The 15,754-nt window shown below is 42.6% G+C and overlaps 1 protein-coding gene across 1 annotated transcript in view; it reads left to right on the forward strand.

Moving 5' to 3' along the window:
* Positions 1–15,268: 15,268 nt before the first annotated feature.
* The window catches only part of LOC113463922 (uncharacterized), a 4,280-nt gene continuing 3,794 nt past the window's right edge, over positions 15,269–15,754 (forward strand). Inside the window, exon 1 of the mRNA XM_026811144.1 lies at positions 15,269–15,548. The gene's annotated coding sequence lies outside the window, so the exon portion shown is untranslated. The remainder of the gene's footprint in view (positions 15,549–15,754) is intronic.

The raw sequence follows: 15,754 nt of genomic DNA on the forward strand, positions 1-15,754 counted from the left end.
GTTATTTCCATTTTGTACTAGTTTATTAATTTTTGTTTATCATTTCATTGCATTTCTTTTACACATTATGTTTATTCGATAATAATGTACTGTAACAATTAAATAAAATGCTTTAGTGAATACATTTCTGTGTCTTAAATTATTTGTTGTAGAGTTTGCGTCCTTTAGAACAAGTAACACATTTCTGTTAATCAGTATCTGCATAATCCTTTTCTTTACACAAGTTTCTTTCACTCAGTGTGAAACGAGGGTAAGATGCTTTTTTTAATACATTTTTAGCCCAATTTCATGGCCACTGCATTTATCGACTAGCATGAGTCAGACGAGTCTCTCAACCTCCCACGCCAACTGCACCATTCCCTCCAAGTTTCATTATCATTTCACAATGCTCCATCAAGCATAACTTCGCTCTCAATAAAAGCAACCCCGTTGTAACTATAAACGATGACGATAACGACCGAAAAGAGCGAAGTTTGCCGAGCACATTCGCCAACGAATAAAACAATAACGGGACCGGGACGTACCCTTCGCAACTCCGACCGAACTACCAACGATTTCATATTAGGAAGATTATTCCGACGAAAGATCAAGGGGTGCGATTAAGCCGGTCGAACCAATAACGTTGGTACGTTCGGATCGATCTGACCGGGGTAGTTCCCAAGAAGTCATCGTCAAAGCAACAATCGTTTCACGGTTCGCGTGTCGCTTCCACGGGGATCCCTATTAGAAGGGTAGGTGGGTGCCTATCTCGTGAAAGGTGCCGGAGGTCATATTCTCATTGCGCGCGTACATCGTACGAGAAAACGTCTTCATCGGGCTACCTCCTGGTTTACCTTCGATCACAGAGCTCTTTGAGAGCGCGTTTCCACGCGACTGACTCGCCACTCTCGCCAGCGCGTGCCATTGTTTCGGCGACACGTACCTACGAGAGAGAGAAGGAAAGAGCTCAACGAAGCGCGATCCTACTACTGTTCGTAATCCCCCGGAGCGCGGAAGCGGCCAAGAAAACGCCGCGCTGCGTTCTGCTCGGGTAACAAGAAGCCTTTGGAATACTCGCTATCGAAGAGAGACAGAGTCGAAGGATGGAGGTAGAGACGGCAGGAAGAAGATGAACGGGGCGCGAGTTCGTTCGGAGGGTTTTAGGATGCCGTGCTGATACCGTATGCACTCTGGCGTGAGACACACAACAGTCGCGGCGAGGATAGCGAGAGGATCGAAATTTGGACGAGGATATGGAGGAGCGAGGGGACCACGGAAGAGGAACGAGGGAGAACGACGGCAGATTCTGCGACGCGGGGGAAAAAGAGTGAACGCATCCAAAACAGGGATTTCGAGGAAATCCTCGGACACGGTTGACTGAGTAAAATATCCTTCATTGCTATTCCCAAGGTTTCGAGGACTCGACAGGGCTCCGCGAAGGAGGACGGCAGACAACGCCGCAGCCACGGATTTTCGGTTCTACCGCTTCGAATGGGGCGAGCGGAGGAGATAGATAGGCTTGTATTCCTCATCGCGAGAATCCCGTGGAGAGGGAGGGAGACGGTCACCGGAGAAAGAAGGGAAGAAGGCACAGGAATAATCCTGCATTGCGACAACTAATGAACCATCTTGGAACGGACCCCCGAAGTCCCGTGAGACGTGACGACGCAATGCAGTCGCCGGGAGCAGCCAGCAACACTGACGACGACGACGACGACGACGACGACGACGACGACGCCGCCGTCGCCGTCACCAGAATCGAGTCGGTTGACTTTTTGTTTTCATCATTCCCCGTACCATCCTTCCAATTTCTTTGCACAAACCGATCCTATCTCCCAGGTTCCTTCGCCGTGCCCTTTTCCTTCTTTACTTTATTTCCTTAAGACGTCTCTTTCGTCTTATAAAATCTTATTTGAATTTTCCCCCTGACTGACCAGCGAACCTCGCCGGACCTACTCATAACACCACTTTCACGGGAACGAGTTTTTCCTCCTCTTTTTCGTCTGTCTTCATCTCGCCTTTTATTCTTCGGGAGCTCGGAGAAGTTGATTTTACTTCGTTCCCAATGTTTCCTTCCTCTCTCCCGAGTCCCGTCACGCCTGACCGGAATTCGAACAAGATCAGAGGAATGAGATTTTTGGATCCCCGGAGAACAAAGGGAGCGATTTTTATGCCCTAGCCAGATGACACGCAATAACCTCTATCTTTCGATGTTTCCGTAATGCAACGACAAACGCCTGGAAACCCATTATAAAATGCAAAGCACCTCGCCCTCGTTGTCGCTTCTCGCGTCGAAAATACATGGCTAATGCATTATGTTTTTGGAATACTTTAACAACGCTCCATTGTGACAACGAAACGTTGGTTCGCTAAGCTTCATTATCTACATCGATCGATATTATTTCGAGATATTTTATAATCGTTCCGAAACCTTATATCGCGCACGCAGACGCTCCCTGAATAATTCTACCCTGGTGCACTCTCGTTAAACCATCCTCCAGTTACGAGAAAAAGGGATACGTTCGGCGCCGCGGGCCACGGGCAACGAGCAATATTCAAATTATTTCGAAATTTATGTCTCCGCTCGGAGCTGTAGATTTTTCAGTAATGAAGAGGAAAACAAGTAAAACGAGAAAGAGTAGGCGGGCCGTGAAGGAGGAAGGCGGGCTAGATGCTGCACCGTTAACGGACCGGGAAACAAGGCGAGGGCCCTAACTTTCGTTACCGCGCGCTGCTGAGAATTTATTATTCCGCGTACGAAAAAGGGTGGCCCTTGTGTAACCCACGTCCACTTTAACGCAATTACTGCCTTCCGTTGCCTCGCAAAGGGTAGCGAACACCCTGGAATGGAATTCCTTCCTGCGTTTCCACGGTGCTGCGTCAGATGATTTCTTTCCTAGGACGCGTAAGTTTTACGCGTCAAAGGAAGTACGAAATCAAAAGTCGTCTCACAGCTGATGGTCTCGGTTCAGATTGCAGTTAAGGTAGTTCCATTAAAATTCAACGCACAAACCTACTCAAGTTATACATAGTTTTTTATTCTTCAGATCGGCACGGTTGAATATCAAATTTTTAAAATAATGAAGATTAAAAAATCTACTTTTACACTCAACTGTATGGGAGTTGTCGTTTTGTCAGTAAAAACTGGTAAAATTAGTATACTTGAACTCGAAAGAACTAAATGTAAGTATCGAAAGTTTATATTTCATACTTCTTAATGATTACGTACGCATACATAATTACTTAATAATGTAAAATGTTTTCTTTCCCATATAGTATAACTGCTTTAATTTGTTCAAAAAGTCGTAATTTTATAAACTATGGTAATTCAAGATTCTGGAAATTCTTAGTATGCAGTTCAGAATTTTAGTAGATTTATTACAGAACTATTCAAACAGGCCCATCATTATGAAGTAAGGATTTATTTGTTAACATTCAGGCGTTTTCTTTGAACGTCCTGGTATCTATTGGACGGATAAAGTTTTACTTACCAACTACGAAAGATCACACGCTTCTGACAATAGATATGGGATCACTTACCTGAAACAAAAGAATGTTTATAATTAAATACAGATGATTAAAATCCAACAGCCTATATGAAACTTATCAATCCTATACATTTTAATATTCTACAATGCTCTAATTCACGAACTAAAAAAACTGATTGTCTCCTCTGAACGTATGTAGTTCAACGTCAAACATAAGAATAGTTTCCAATGATTGTACCACGTTGGGAAGCGACACGATAGAGAATGGTCGAGAGCGTAAATCCCTGGAAGCATCGCAAAATTCGTGGGGACAACGAACCTCTGGACAAGGCAGAATATCGAATTTACCAGGGAACTTAGTTGAATATTGTTCGACTGGGGATTTGTGCTTGAACGAACAGGACCAGCGTGTTTGCCGCCTCCTTTCGACCCGTCCCTCCGGCCGGGGCTCTCTGCCGCCGCCCCGACAAACCGGACAGGACGAAACAGGGGGGGAAGAATCGGATGATAAGACAATGGGGGAAAAAATGAATGGCTTCGTTCAAATAAAGGCGTGAAAAGACGCAGCGGCGCGAAGTAGCGGAAGACGTCGACGAGATAGCTCGGCAAAGAGAAGAATTAACTCTCGATTACTCGGCTTGAAGCACCGCGCCGCCAGGACGATGGTACGACCATGGCTCAGGGGAGCGAAGCAAGATGCTTTCTTCATCCAAACGATTCGAACATAGTAACGTGTTTAAGCGGATGGAAAACAAGGATATTTTACAAGACGATTCGATCATTTAATCAGTAATTGGAACGACGTAGAGCGATACCGACTTGCAAACAGCATTTCGCTTGAAAAATTTCCTTTTTGTAACACATTTTTTATAACTCCTAAAACCGATTAGCAACAAGTTTGAATGTTACAGGAACTGTGTAACAACCTTAGTTTAGTTACACCAACTTTTCCTGGCTGTTTGTGGATGTCCCGAAAGTTTTTCATTAAAATCGAAGGTGCTCTGTTTACGGTAAGACTGCACCTAACAACCAACCGTGTTCGGAACTTTTCTAAATTAACCAGTTCTACATTTTCTTGTTGGCTCGAAATTGATTTTTCCAGCGCTGGCGAAGAAAATGTTGAAAACTCAATTTAAACTGTGCGGATAATTAATAATTTATATTAAAATTATGTGACATGATTACTTAGGCTTCTCCAAGTTGGAAATCGTAACAAATTTTGTTTAAGATTAAGAGTATATCGGTAGTTATGAACGGAAGTGTACGAGGGATTGTACGAAAGCTCAGGGAGGGAGCAATACCGTAAATGTATATCCTAAAAAGACGCGAGACATCCCTCCTTCTTCGTATCTCGTTGCCGCTGCACCGCGCCCACGGGCAAGCCGTTTTCACGCTACGTTTACCATTTTATTTTATTTCGGACGATATATATTTTTAGACTTTATTGCTCGTCTCACGCGCATGAAATACGCCCCGGGCAACGCGCGCCGCCTGACCCCCGAGGATTTATTAAAATTTTATACAGTTTCGTATTTACGAGCGAGATTATGTAAAATCGTATGAAACCTGAATGAAAGTGACGTTTAAAGATCCCCTTCTTTGTTCACGTACAACCAATATGAGTTTGTTGTCCCCGTTTCTAACATCAATTATTTACATATCGAAATAAGCTTTGATTAGATACATTACGTATGTAAATTATTCTAATCAAATCTCGTTAGTGATACAAATTGCAATAACGCGACGATCGTTTCGACTGGTCGGGTTAGACGAAACGAACGTTTCGGCAGCAAAATCCAGGTGATTCACTAAAATCGTTTACACTTGTAATTATCAGTCAATTAGCGTGGAAGTTTGGGTAATATCCTTCCAATTCGTTTCGCGGCGAAACCGAGCGACCGACTGATGTGACGTGACAGGGGAGTTGGTAAGACTCGAACTAATTTCCGGGCTGCGGTGGAGTTTGTGAAAATTGTTGGTATCTCTTACTTTTTCGTTAATATTAATTTTGCAGAGACGGTGTACCTACGGTCGCGCACCAGAAGGAGGCAAGTAATAAAGTAAATTCATTTCCATTTCTCTAGGAGCATAGGGAGAGAAGGAGAGGGCGTGGGTGGGAAGGGAGAGCCGGCAATGCAGTACCCAAGTTCCATAGCAGCCAACCAACCCCATGGCAACCACCTCTGCATCGCTTTATTATCTCGAAAGCTATTTCGCCGGCTGCCTACTCGCTAATAGGATTGTCACTCGCGTGCCTTTTGCCAGGCCAAGAGCGGATAGTTCCAATTCTCGGTATCGCTATCGTTGCTCGAAGATATTCCGACGCGAACGCGACGCGTTTGTACCTCGTTACCCCTCTCGCTCGCCATCCACCATTCCGTCGTGTGAAAATAAAAGGCGGCAGATAAGGGAACAGGGAAGAATAAAAATTCATTCGGGTCCAGATGCAAAACTCCTACGTCGTGGAATTTGCATAACTCGTCGAGTCTTTCAAATAATATATCATTCTCTAGTTGAAAGAATGGTGATTAAGGTCCTAAATATGAGCCTTTAAATAAAAGCAATGGAAAAGCATTGAAATTTTAACAGTCATTACATATTACATTAATAAAACACAGTGGAAACTTTGAATTCTTGTGTTGAATGTAAAAATTTTTATTTCATTTGTGAGAAAACATTGACGAAACAATGAGAGAAATTTTTAATTCTGTATAATTATCTTAAAGTTGAAATAACATTAAAAAAAAAATTTTCTCCAAACATTTCTTACGGTTCATACAACCTAAACTATGTGTGATCGATTATTACACAGAATACAAAATCGGGAACATATTTCGTTTAAAATCTCATTATAATATCTAACGTGAAAAATCGAACTATTCCAAAGCCTAGTACTTAAACCGAAAAACCGAATGCTTCCGAACTCAGCATTTATCTTGCATAATAATGCGTCTTCGACGGAACTTCAAAAACCTCTTGGAAATCTTCTTTCGTAGCAGCTTCATCAATTAATCCTAGCGACGCGACGGCGAAGACGAAGATCGTGCAGACGGAGCTGGTTCGAGCTACGAAACAAAATTTGCATTCATCAAGCGGCTACGAAGTCGAGTCGCAACTCGAGTAAAAGAAGTGGCGAGCGACATAAGGCGAGGGCAAAGACGGGGACCAGCGTTAATGACCTTCTCTCTCTGGTGGCCGTAAATTAACGCCACGTGGACAGCATGTCGGATGAGGACGAGCCGAGCCGGAATTCGAAGCACGATTTCGAAACTTCTTCGGTGTCTCAATTTCGTCAACGCTAAGAAAAAGTGCCCTGCCGCCCAACCCCGCTCGTCTCCCCCTGAATTCGCGTCTACTTTTCTATTTTCCTCCCGCACGTCCCTTCGGAAAATCGAGACCGACGGGACCAGGAGATTCGGGTTAATGTCACCGAGCTGGAACAAAATTGCCGGCGATTCACGAACGTGCTGTAGACTCTAATATGTTTCGTGTATCCCACTTTACCGCCTCCTTCTTCTGCCCCGGTTCCCTCTTCCTTTTCCTATTCTTTCCTTTACAGCAACCGACGGCGAAACTGGATAACGAATACCGTGTGTAGGAAGGACGAGCACCGAAAGCTGAGAGAGAAGAAGAGAAGCTGCGGAGGGCGGTTCGTCCGCCATGGTACTCGATCCCAATTCCACTTTCATAAGTTTTCGTAAGTTTCGCGGCAGCTAGTGCCGTCTAATAGCCAAGCGTACGACTCTCCTTTTCTCTTTCTTACCTCGGCTATATATACGTTCTTCCCATCCGCAAGTGCCGCTCTATCTGTGTCGCGTTCAACCCCCCCGGTCCGCCGGTGCTTCTTTTTTCTTTCCCTCTCCATCTTCGGTTTTCCTATCGTGAAAACTTCGCAACCGCTCACCGGTCGAAGCACGGAGACTTTTCTCAACGGGCCGTGACGTAATTCACCGCGAATATCGCCGCAGACGTTCATGGAAATTGCGAGCAGAAGAGGCTGGCCGGAGGCGAACGAAGAGGAATTGCGGTTCGATTCACCGGGCGAATCTTTCACGGACTCGACAAATCGACCGTGTCCTCCCACCGGCCGCCATTTTTCTCTCCAAACCTTGGTTTCGCGAACGACGTCGAACCGGCGCGTGCGGCGGTCACCCGAAATGATCAAGAAGAGACTACTCAGTGAAATATGTAGCATGTATGTATGCGATCTTCAGAAGAGTTTATATCTAATAAAGCAAAGTTTGTCATAACTCAGAAATATGATGTTTCCAATAAACGTTACTTTCCCACTAATTGACAGTACACCTAACATTTATGATCCAAGCGACACTTTTTAAATTCTTCTATAAAAAATAAAAGGCAGACGAAAATTGTCATATTGAAGTTGTAATTATTTACGCCAGTGCCAAACTAAAGTACCAATGTATTGTTAAATGAATTAAATTTAAATGTAAGAAATATGAATATAGTATTTTAGTGTGCAAGAACTAGATTTAATAATGTACAGTGAAACGTCGATATTCGTATTAATTGATAGACAAAATCGTTCCAATGTAATATGAAGAAGATGAAATTCATGAGTCTCAAGCAGAAATTAAATGTGGATGTACCTTATACAAAAAATATATGTATAGTTTAAAAACGAAGCATTCCTAGATGCTATCAAGTTGAGACTCTTTCTAAAGCGAACGTTTACAAAGTACCTATTCCTGTTTGACATTTTGCTACCACGATGTTTAATATTCTACTGTATGATATGTATCACTGAATCTTATTAAATCGAGCAGTTTTCAATCAAGCAAGTTATCAATTTTATTCTGTAGACAATTTGTACATATTTATTATATTTATATCCTTCCCGAGGAGACGGGGAAAACGCGACTGTCCCAAGGAAGACAGTTGAGAAAAGTTATGATAAACGACGCTTCGATCGACGTTATATTGAAATCTTAAGGGACGGTTATATTCTCTTGTTAGATCGGCAGACACCATATGGCACACGTTGACTGAAAGGACACGTTATTATCGTCGGGGCATCTACCTAAGAAGAGGGAACACTGATACACAGATGCGACGCTTCTTCCTCTGTTCCATGGAATTGATAAAGTTCTTTCCACGAGTTTCTTGCCGCTATACTGCATGCAGAATCCGAAACTCGCCTAGGTGGCAACTCAAAATAACGACTCTGTGATTTGATAAAAATTGTTTTAGTCGACCGAGTCGAAGACGTACGAAGATAAATACGGTATTGACCAGCCTGTGAATGGTCCTTGTTCGGCGAACGAGAATCAGATCGTTTTATGGAAATTTAATGGTTCCTGCGGCTGGAACTCTCTCTCCCTCGTTGAAATTTACTGATTTGTTTTCCGTTTCGTGAAAAGTATCGCTCCTGCGTTTACATAATTACGGTCATTTACGTATTCCGTTACAATTCTTTGAAAGCATTCTTCAAGAAGTGCTTTTATTAGAATTTCAAAACTATTGGTCTACCTGGTATATTGATGAAAACCTCAATTATAATAATTTGATAAAATGTCAACTGATGGATCTGTGTTACTACCAATGGTCATAATATGATATAACGCGGGTGGTTTAACAATATATACATAATAATAACGACACAGACCGAGGGGCAAGTGATTCAATCCGGCTGAGAACAGTTTCCACCAATAAGCATGATTTCGTAAATCGTATAAATAAAAAACGTATCGCCCGGGATCGCGAGCAATTTTCGTATTAAAAATGATTCGAAGATTAAAAGGGGAAATACCGTCGACGAAAACACGCGGCGCAAACATCGGCTTGTTTTTTCGACCAAGTAAAAAGTGTACACAAGCGAATGAAAATATTGTTGATTAAATATTGGCGCGTACTCGGAGCGCGACCAGTTTATATGATTATTATTCGTGCGTATGAAACGGCGCGGCGCGCAGTCGAACGATGAAATTTCACAATTATCGATTGCCACCGGAAGAACTTCAAAGCTGTCGCGTTAATTTATTAAAAATTGATATCTGCGTTATGGATTTACAATATTATACCTATTTTCGGATTGGACAAGAAATAATTGTAATTGGATATTAACTGAACCACAAGAAAATAATTCTCCTAATTATATAAGAATGATTCTGAAATACGTATGTCAGCAAATCAGATTAGTTGACGTAAAGTCAAGAATAAAGAAGTGACGGTTGCATTCTGGCTCGTGCAAACAAATATTTTCAAATTGGCATTTTGGACGTGAAGGGGATGATATAATTTTTAATACGGAAATCAATTTTAAATTTAATTATCGTGTTTGAATCTTATATAGGATTTCAAATCCATCGAGTTTGTCGTTTCCAAAAAATAATCGAATCTACGGATGAAGTGACGTATCAGCCAATCAATTCTATGAACTTTATAACAACGTTCGCTAAGCGTTCATTTAGCGGGAGAGAGCCCGGCCGATTCATCATCGATATTATCGTGGCCATTTCAGTCGGCGGGCTTTCACCGCGAAGGGCCAATTCATTTTTTAAAAAATAAACCTCAGGGAGGAGACGACTATCAGAGGCCCTTCGTTTTCTCTTCTTCGTTCTACCTCTCCTTTTTCTCAATCACCCTTCTATTAGCCGCGCGATAAATCGACTAGTCATTCGACCGACCAACCGGCCGCAAAGTCCAAAAAACTCCCTGGCCGAGGGTGGATTATGAAGCCGTCGATCAGCAACTAAAGAAGATTAAGTGGTCTCGGACGCGATTTGTAAGTTCTCTCTCACCGTTAGTCGCCCCTTGGAACATCTCCTCGCGGGTAAGTATATCTTATCCTAGTTCCTTAAGGATCTATGGAAACGCGTTGACCCGAACCTAATAAAAAATAATAACCGGACAAACTCCCATGACTCGGCATTGAATTATCACGTCCGATTCAATTGGCCAATAGATATTGAGTCGCAGAAAATTCTCATTGCATTTAAATCTAACATATACCTAATGCATGTACAGATGAACATCGTGACACTAACGATTTCGAATAAATCGAAAGGGATTTGCTGTACAATGAAAACATTCAAACAAATGTTGCTTGGTTTATAGAGTCACATATAGTGCTCGAATCTGTTTTTTGTTTTTCTACCTTCCATTGAGATATGAGTCAGTTTTTTAAATCTATGCTTTTTCACAAATGAAATCAGAATTTTGCTGCTCAACATAAAAATTCGAGATTTAATTACTTTTTCAGTAACCTCGTAAAATTTCTAAAATTTTACACACTGTTTTATTGATTTAATGTCTAATAACTGTGAAAATTCCAATGCTTTCTCATTGTTTTTATTTAATGGTATATACAACCTTAAGTCTTTTGTGACACAATACTTTCTAACTCAATATATAGTCCTCTATTCAAATTCCATGAAAAATATGTGTCATTCCATATAAAACACTAACTGTGACTTCTGACATCTCGATAAAAAAGCAAAGAAATGAAAACCGGACTTCAGGCGCATTTCAAGCTATGCAGTATTTGTTTGAAAGTTTTTATCGTACAACAAATGCCTTAGATTTATTCGAAGTCGTCACGGGACGTACCCTGTATACATTCTTAATTCTTAAGAAACGAAATGACTAAACACCGATAGTAAAAACAACGGCGCAAGTATACACGCACGGAATCGTCCCGCGTTGACGCGTAAAAAAAGTAGAAAAAGAGAAATATTCGCGAAACGTGCGCGTCGTCGAGCACACGTATCGTGATATAAGGAATTTCGCAGGCTGGTTTATTAGATTCGGGACCGACGAGGAGGGGAGGGGGCGAGAAAGCGGCAGCTTTACGCGGGAGCGAAAAAGTTGCCTCGAACGGAACGGAGGAGCCGAGGCACGTGAAATATGAATACGTTTCGGTTGATTTGTACCTCGCGTCTCCTATTTCGCCGTTTATTCTAGCGGAGGCGGCGAGAACTCGTCACGTAGCGCTGCAGCCGAAACGTGCTTCAATTCTCACTTGCGAACAACGCGTCACGCGAGCATCGTCGGTTGACAACGACGACGACGACGACGACGACGACGACGACGACAACGGCTAGCACACGGCAGCGTCTCTTTGTCGAAACTTGCCGGGGGATGTTAACAACCGGTGTCCTACCGCGAAAATGAAAATGTATTCCCGCGCGTCTGAAGTTCCTTCCTCGAGCTATTTAAACCTGGTTATAAATGCATTCGATAGAAAGATGCGAAACGTTGATACGAGTTCACGAGAAGGAGAACAAGCGGATGATTTCCAGCTTTAATAAACCTCGACTTCAGAATTCCATAACGTAAAAATTAGAAAGGAATAAATATTGTACAATAATTGCAAGAACGGTTCAGTTTCTTTTTTCTAACACCTCTTGATCGTTCCAAGACCGTTATTGTTGTAGGAGGTAAGCTGTCTGGCGAAGTTTAAATCTAAGTAAATAAGTCGAAAGAAGGAGAATAAAAAAAAAAGGAAATAAGGAGAGAATAGGAAAAAGAGTAAAGCTTTTGATGTTTAGAGCAACGGAGTCACGTAGTATTGCAGCGAGAACGTGCTTCAATCTTCGGTAGAAGCACGCATTGCCGTTCCGCGCGAACTTCTCGGGGAATTTTAACAACCGCGGACTAAGCTTTCATAGAAAATATGGACAGCTAACCGGTACGCGGACCGAATTAAATACTACGAAATCATAACGAGCAACTCCAGCGTTCCATTAAAAAACGACCGATCGAAGGGAGGAGGCTCGGTCCACGTCCGGACACGGGAGAGCGAGCGAGCGCGGTAAATTTGAATTGCAAAAATTTAATTACCGAGTCCACGGCGACAAAGGGGAATTGGTCTTTTGACACGAGCGCGGAAAGAAGGAAAGATACGAACTTTATTTTTTTCCTCTCGCTTCCCTCCCTTTTGCTCTACAGTGAAACGAGGAGAGTCACGTACAACACGCGTGCTTCGATTCTCGACGGAACAACGGAAAAGAGAATTCCCAAGTACGGGGATTCCACTTTGAAAGTTGCTCGCTCGTGCCATCTTGGTTCTTCTTCCAACTGCATTAAGAGGCCTTTCTTTACCTTCCCCACGCGTCGAGAGGAGACTTCTTAAACGGTGTACGACACCGATGAAAAAATTAAATTATTTGCGTGCCACCGGTTTCGTAATATCTGCCTCTTACCGTGAAAGTTCGACTTTTCGTTTCGGTCTGAATACCAAGCATTGTGAAATCCAGTGACTAATCAGAATAATGTTCAATCTGTACCGAGGAAAATGTTTTTCAAGCTTTCATAAGTAAGCAATACGAAAATTGTAAATTAAAAACGATTTGAATATTCCTCTGCAAAATTTATTATATTTATTATTAATATTTTCCACTCGACTTCGACATCGTAAGTGCAAAGATAAGTCTGCACCGCCTCTACTTTCACTTTGAAATCGTATCTTCCGGGCCCTGAAATTAAAAAACCAAGTCTAGACGTTTAAAGCGGTCTGCGGGAGAAATAAGAAAGAAAACGCGATCCATCCTCACTGGATATCGGCGAAAAGATACGATCGTTCTCCCAGCTGCTTTTCTCCGTCTCATCACGTATTTCGAATGAAACGAAACGAGGATTTTCTGGCAATTAACGCCGGGCGCCGATACCTTCGGCAGGGCTTCGCGCCGCGAAACTACGTGTCTACCAGTGTGCAACGTGTTCCCACGATAATTGTAATGGATCGCCGAGCGAAACGCCATTATAGTAGTTTACCGTCCACGTGGCGAACGTCGCGTCTCGTCAGGGCTCCACGTTCCGCTCTATAATACGATCGATCGAACGGAAAATTTAAATTCACTGGGATTTTCGGTGTGCACGTGGAACGTGGAAAGTAGACGAAAAAAAAGAGAATATTTGTCGCGAAATAAAAGGGGATAACGGAAAAAGGAAATAATTCCGATCGAGGACGATCGTTCACGCGGTTCATTCGAGTTGATGTAGCCAGCGTTTCCCGTCACTCGCATCTACTTTTAATAGAAATAACATGGCCAATTGATCAAACAGTGACCGATCAGCCGTGATACCGTGTGCAACAACAACGCGGGGGCCGATGGCCGGGGAGGGGGGGGGGGTTTGGAGTAGGCTGGAGGGTGGGCAGGACGCGAGAGAGAAGAAAAAAAAATTCCGAGGGACAGAGGAATACGGGAAACAGAGATCATCGCTCATCGAGATATCGTTCACGGCTGTGGTCGCAACAGCGAGTCTAATGGAAGAGCACGGGAACAAAACGCGAGCCGCGAACAATGCGCCGAAAAAAAGAGTACTCTTTCGCATTGAAAAAAGTGGGCGGAGGGGATCGATAGGCGCGTCATCCGACGTGCCGTAGGTCCACCGGCCGCCGGTCGCTGGGTATTTCTTTGATACCTCTTCGAATTTGACCGCGCTACGAATAGGTACGATACGTCCCAGATTCGCGTCTACGAAATCGGGTATTATTAGATTCATGGCAAACCAACTGTGTGATTAAGTCGATATTACATTACGTATGATATCTACGAGTACATCTAAGTAAGTAAGGTAAATGTCCCGATTTCTACTCGGCTGAGCATGACTTCGTTATCGACTCAACATAAAAAAACAATATTCAACAATTTATAATGAAAATGTTGGGATATGCGAACGTAGCCTCGGGTCACTCGACGCTACTCCTTGTTTGCCGACTAATCAATTTCCTAACGGCACGCTCATTCATCGTTAGCACAGTTATTAATTGTATCTCAACGTACAAACATCTCGTTTGTGTAATAAATATACGTTCAATATTTGTTCAATAAATTACAAGAGTCCTTCCATAATTCCCATGACAAACTGTACACTCGGACCCAACAAGAAACTGTCTTCACGCGTGGAATTTAAAGATTGCATTCAATATCCTTTGACTAGTAGGGCAACAACTATTTTAATAAGCTATAAAAGTTTTATGCTGAACGCGGACACTCATTTGACCTCCAATTTCTTTTAAAATGACTACGCAAACAGTTAGAAGCGCGTATAACAGCATATGCATAAATCTACCCAGAGCGATTCTCAAAATACGCATACCGAAGCATCGCGGGACCATAAATTCGAACTATCTAAATCGCGACATGAATTCATAACGAAACGAAGCGACACGGTGCGAGAGTAAAAAAAGAGTAGCTGGTCGCGTATTGGGGCTAGGGAAATACACATGCGAGAGAGAGAAAAGAATCAACAATCACTATGTACGTAATTTGCGGCGGCGCGGAAACTAGGCAACAAATAAACGTCGCGGTATGAAAAATACCAGAGTACAAAGTGCGTGAAAGATAAACAGAAGAGCGTTTTGTAATGACCACGGTGTGGCAGTGGTGCGCGTGCGGCGTGAACGCCGGGCTGTGCGCGCGCGCCATCGAATTGTGCCGGATACAGACTGGAAAAAAGATCGACGAAACGTAGGTGAGAAAGACGAAAAACGAAAGAGAGACGCAGAGGGGAAAAAACGATGATGATATTGGCGCATGGTCGGACATTCGCGGGTCTAGCGAAAAATCAACTTTCCCATTCCGGATCAGCCGGGACTGAATCGTTCACGCACGATTTTTTCCAATCGTTGTTGACTGCTCTTCGACTCGCTACGTGTTACGCAAACACGCGCCCCGAACCGTGTTAAAATCGTTGCCCACGCGTAATTTTTGAAACAGAACTGTACTGGGAATGCCAACTTCAATCATGTATACATACATATATTTCAGGTAACCGAATGTAACCCTAGCGAATAAAAAGTGCAGAAACACCTAAAGAGTTTTAAGTTCCAAAGGACGAGGGTTTATTAAAACGATACACTCAGCCAATTATATTAATTAATTTAACAACTTTTGGACGTGGTCACATTAATTCCATACACAAGGAAATAATGTAATTTTAATGTGTTCAATTATTTTACGACGAATCAACAGCTTTAAACGAGACGTTAAATACTTAAGGGATCTCAACAACGAGCATTGTGGGCTTGCTCAAATGAGACTAATGTGGAACATTAAAGCAAGTGTAATTGGATTTAGGATGAGTGGATGGTTTTCTTCTGTGTCACTTTTGAGGGTTTGTTTCATTAGATTAATTGCTTTATATTTTCTCCCCTCGGTTTAGCTTGATGTGGTTCCTTGATTCCGAGTATAAGGACTTTAGACTGTCTCGTTCGTAGGTACACGAATTTCATTTGATTTTCAGGCAAGATATAAACTAGCAAAATACGATGTTTTATAAAATTTTAATAAATCATATTTCGAAAACTGAAAATTAACACT

Source organism: Ceratina calcarata, unplaced genomic scaffold (assembly GCF_001652005.2).
Source record: "Ceratina calcarata isolate Rehan_Ccalc_2016 unplaced genomic scaffold, ASM165200v1 scaffold192, whole genome shotgun sequence".
NCBI lineage: Eukaryota > Metazoa > Arthropoda > Insecta > Hymenoptera > Apidae > Ceratina > Ceratina calcarata.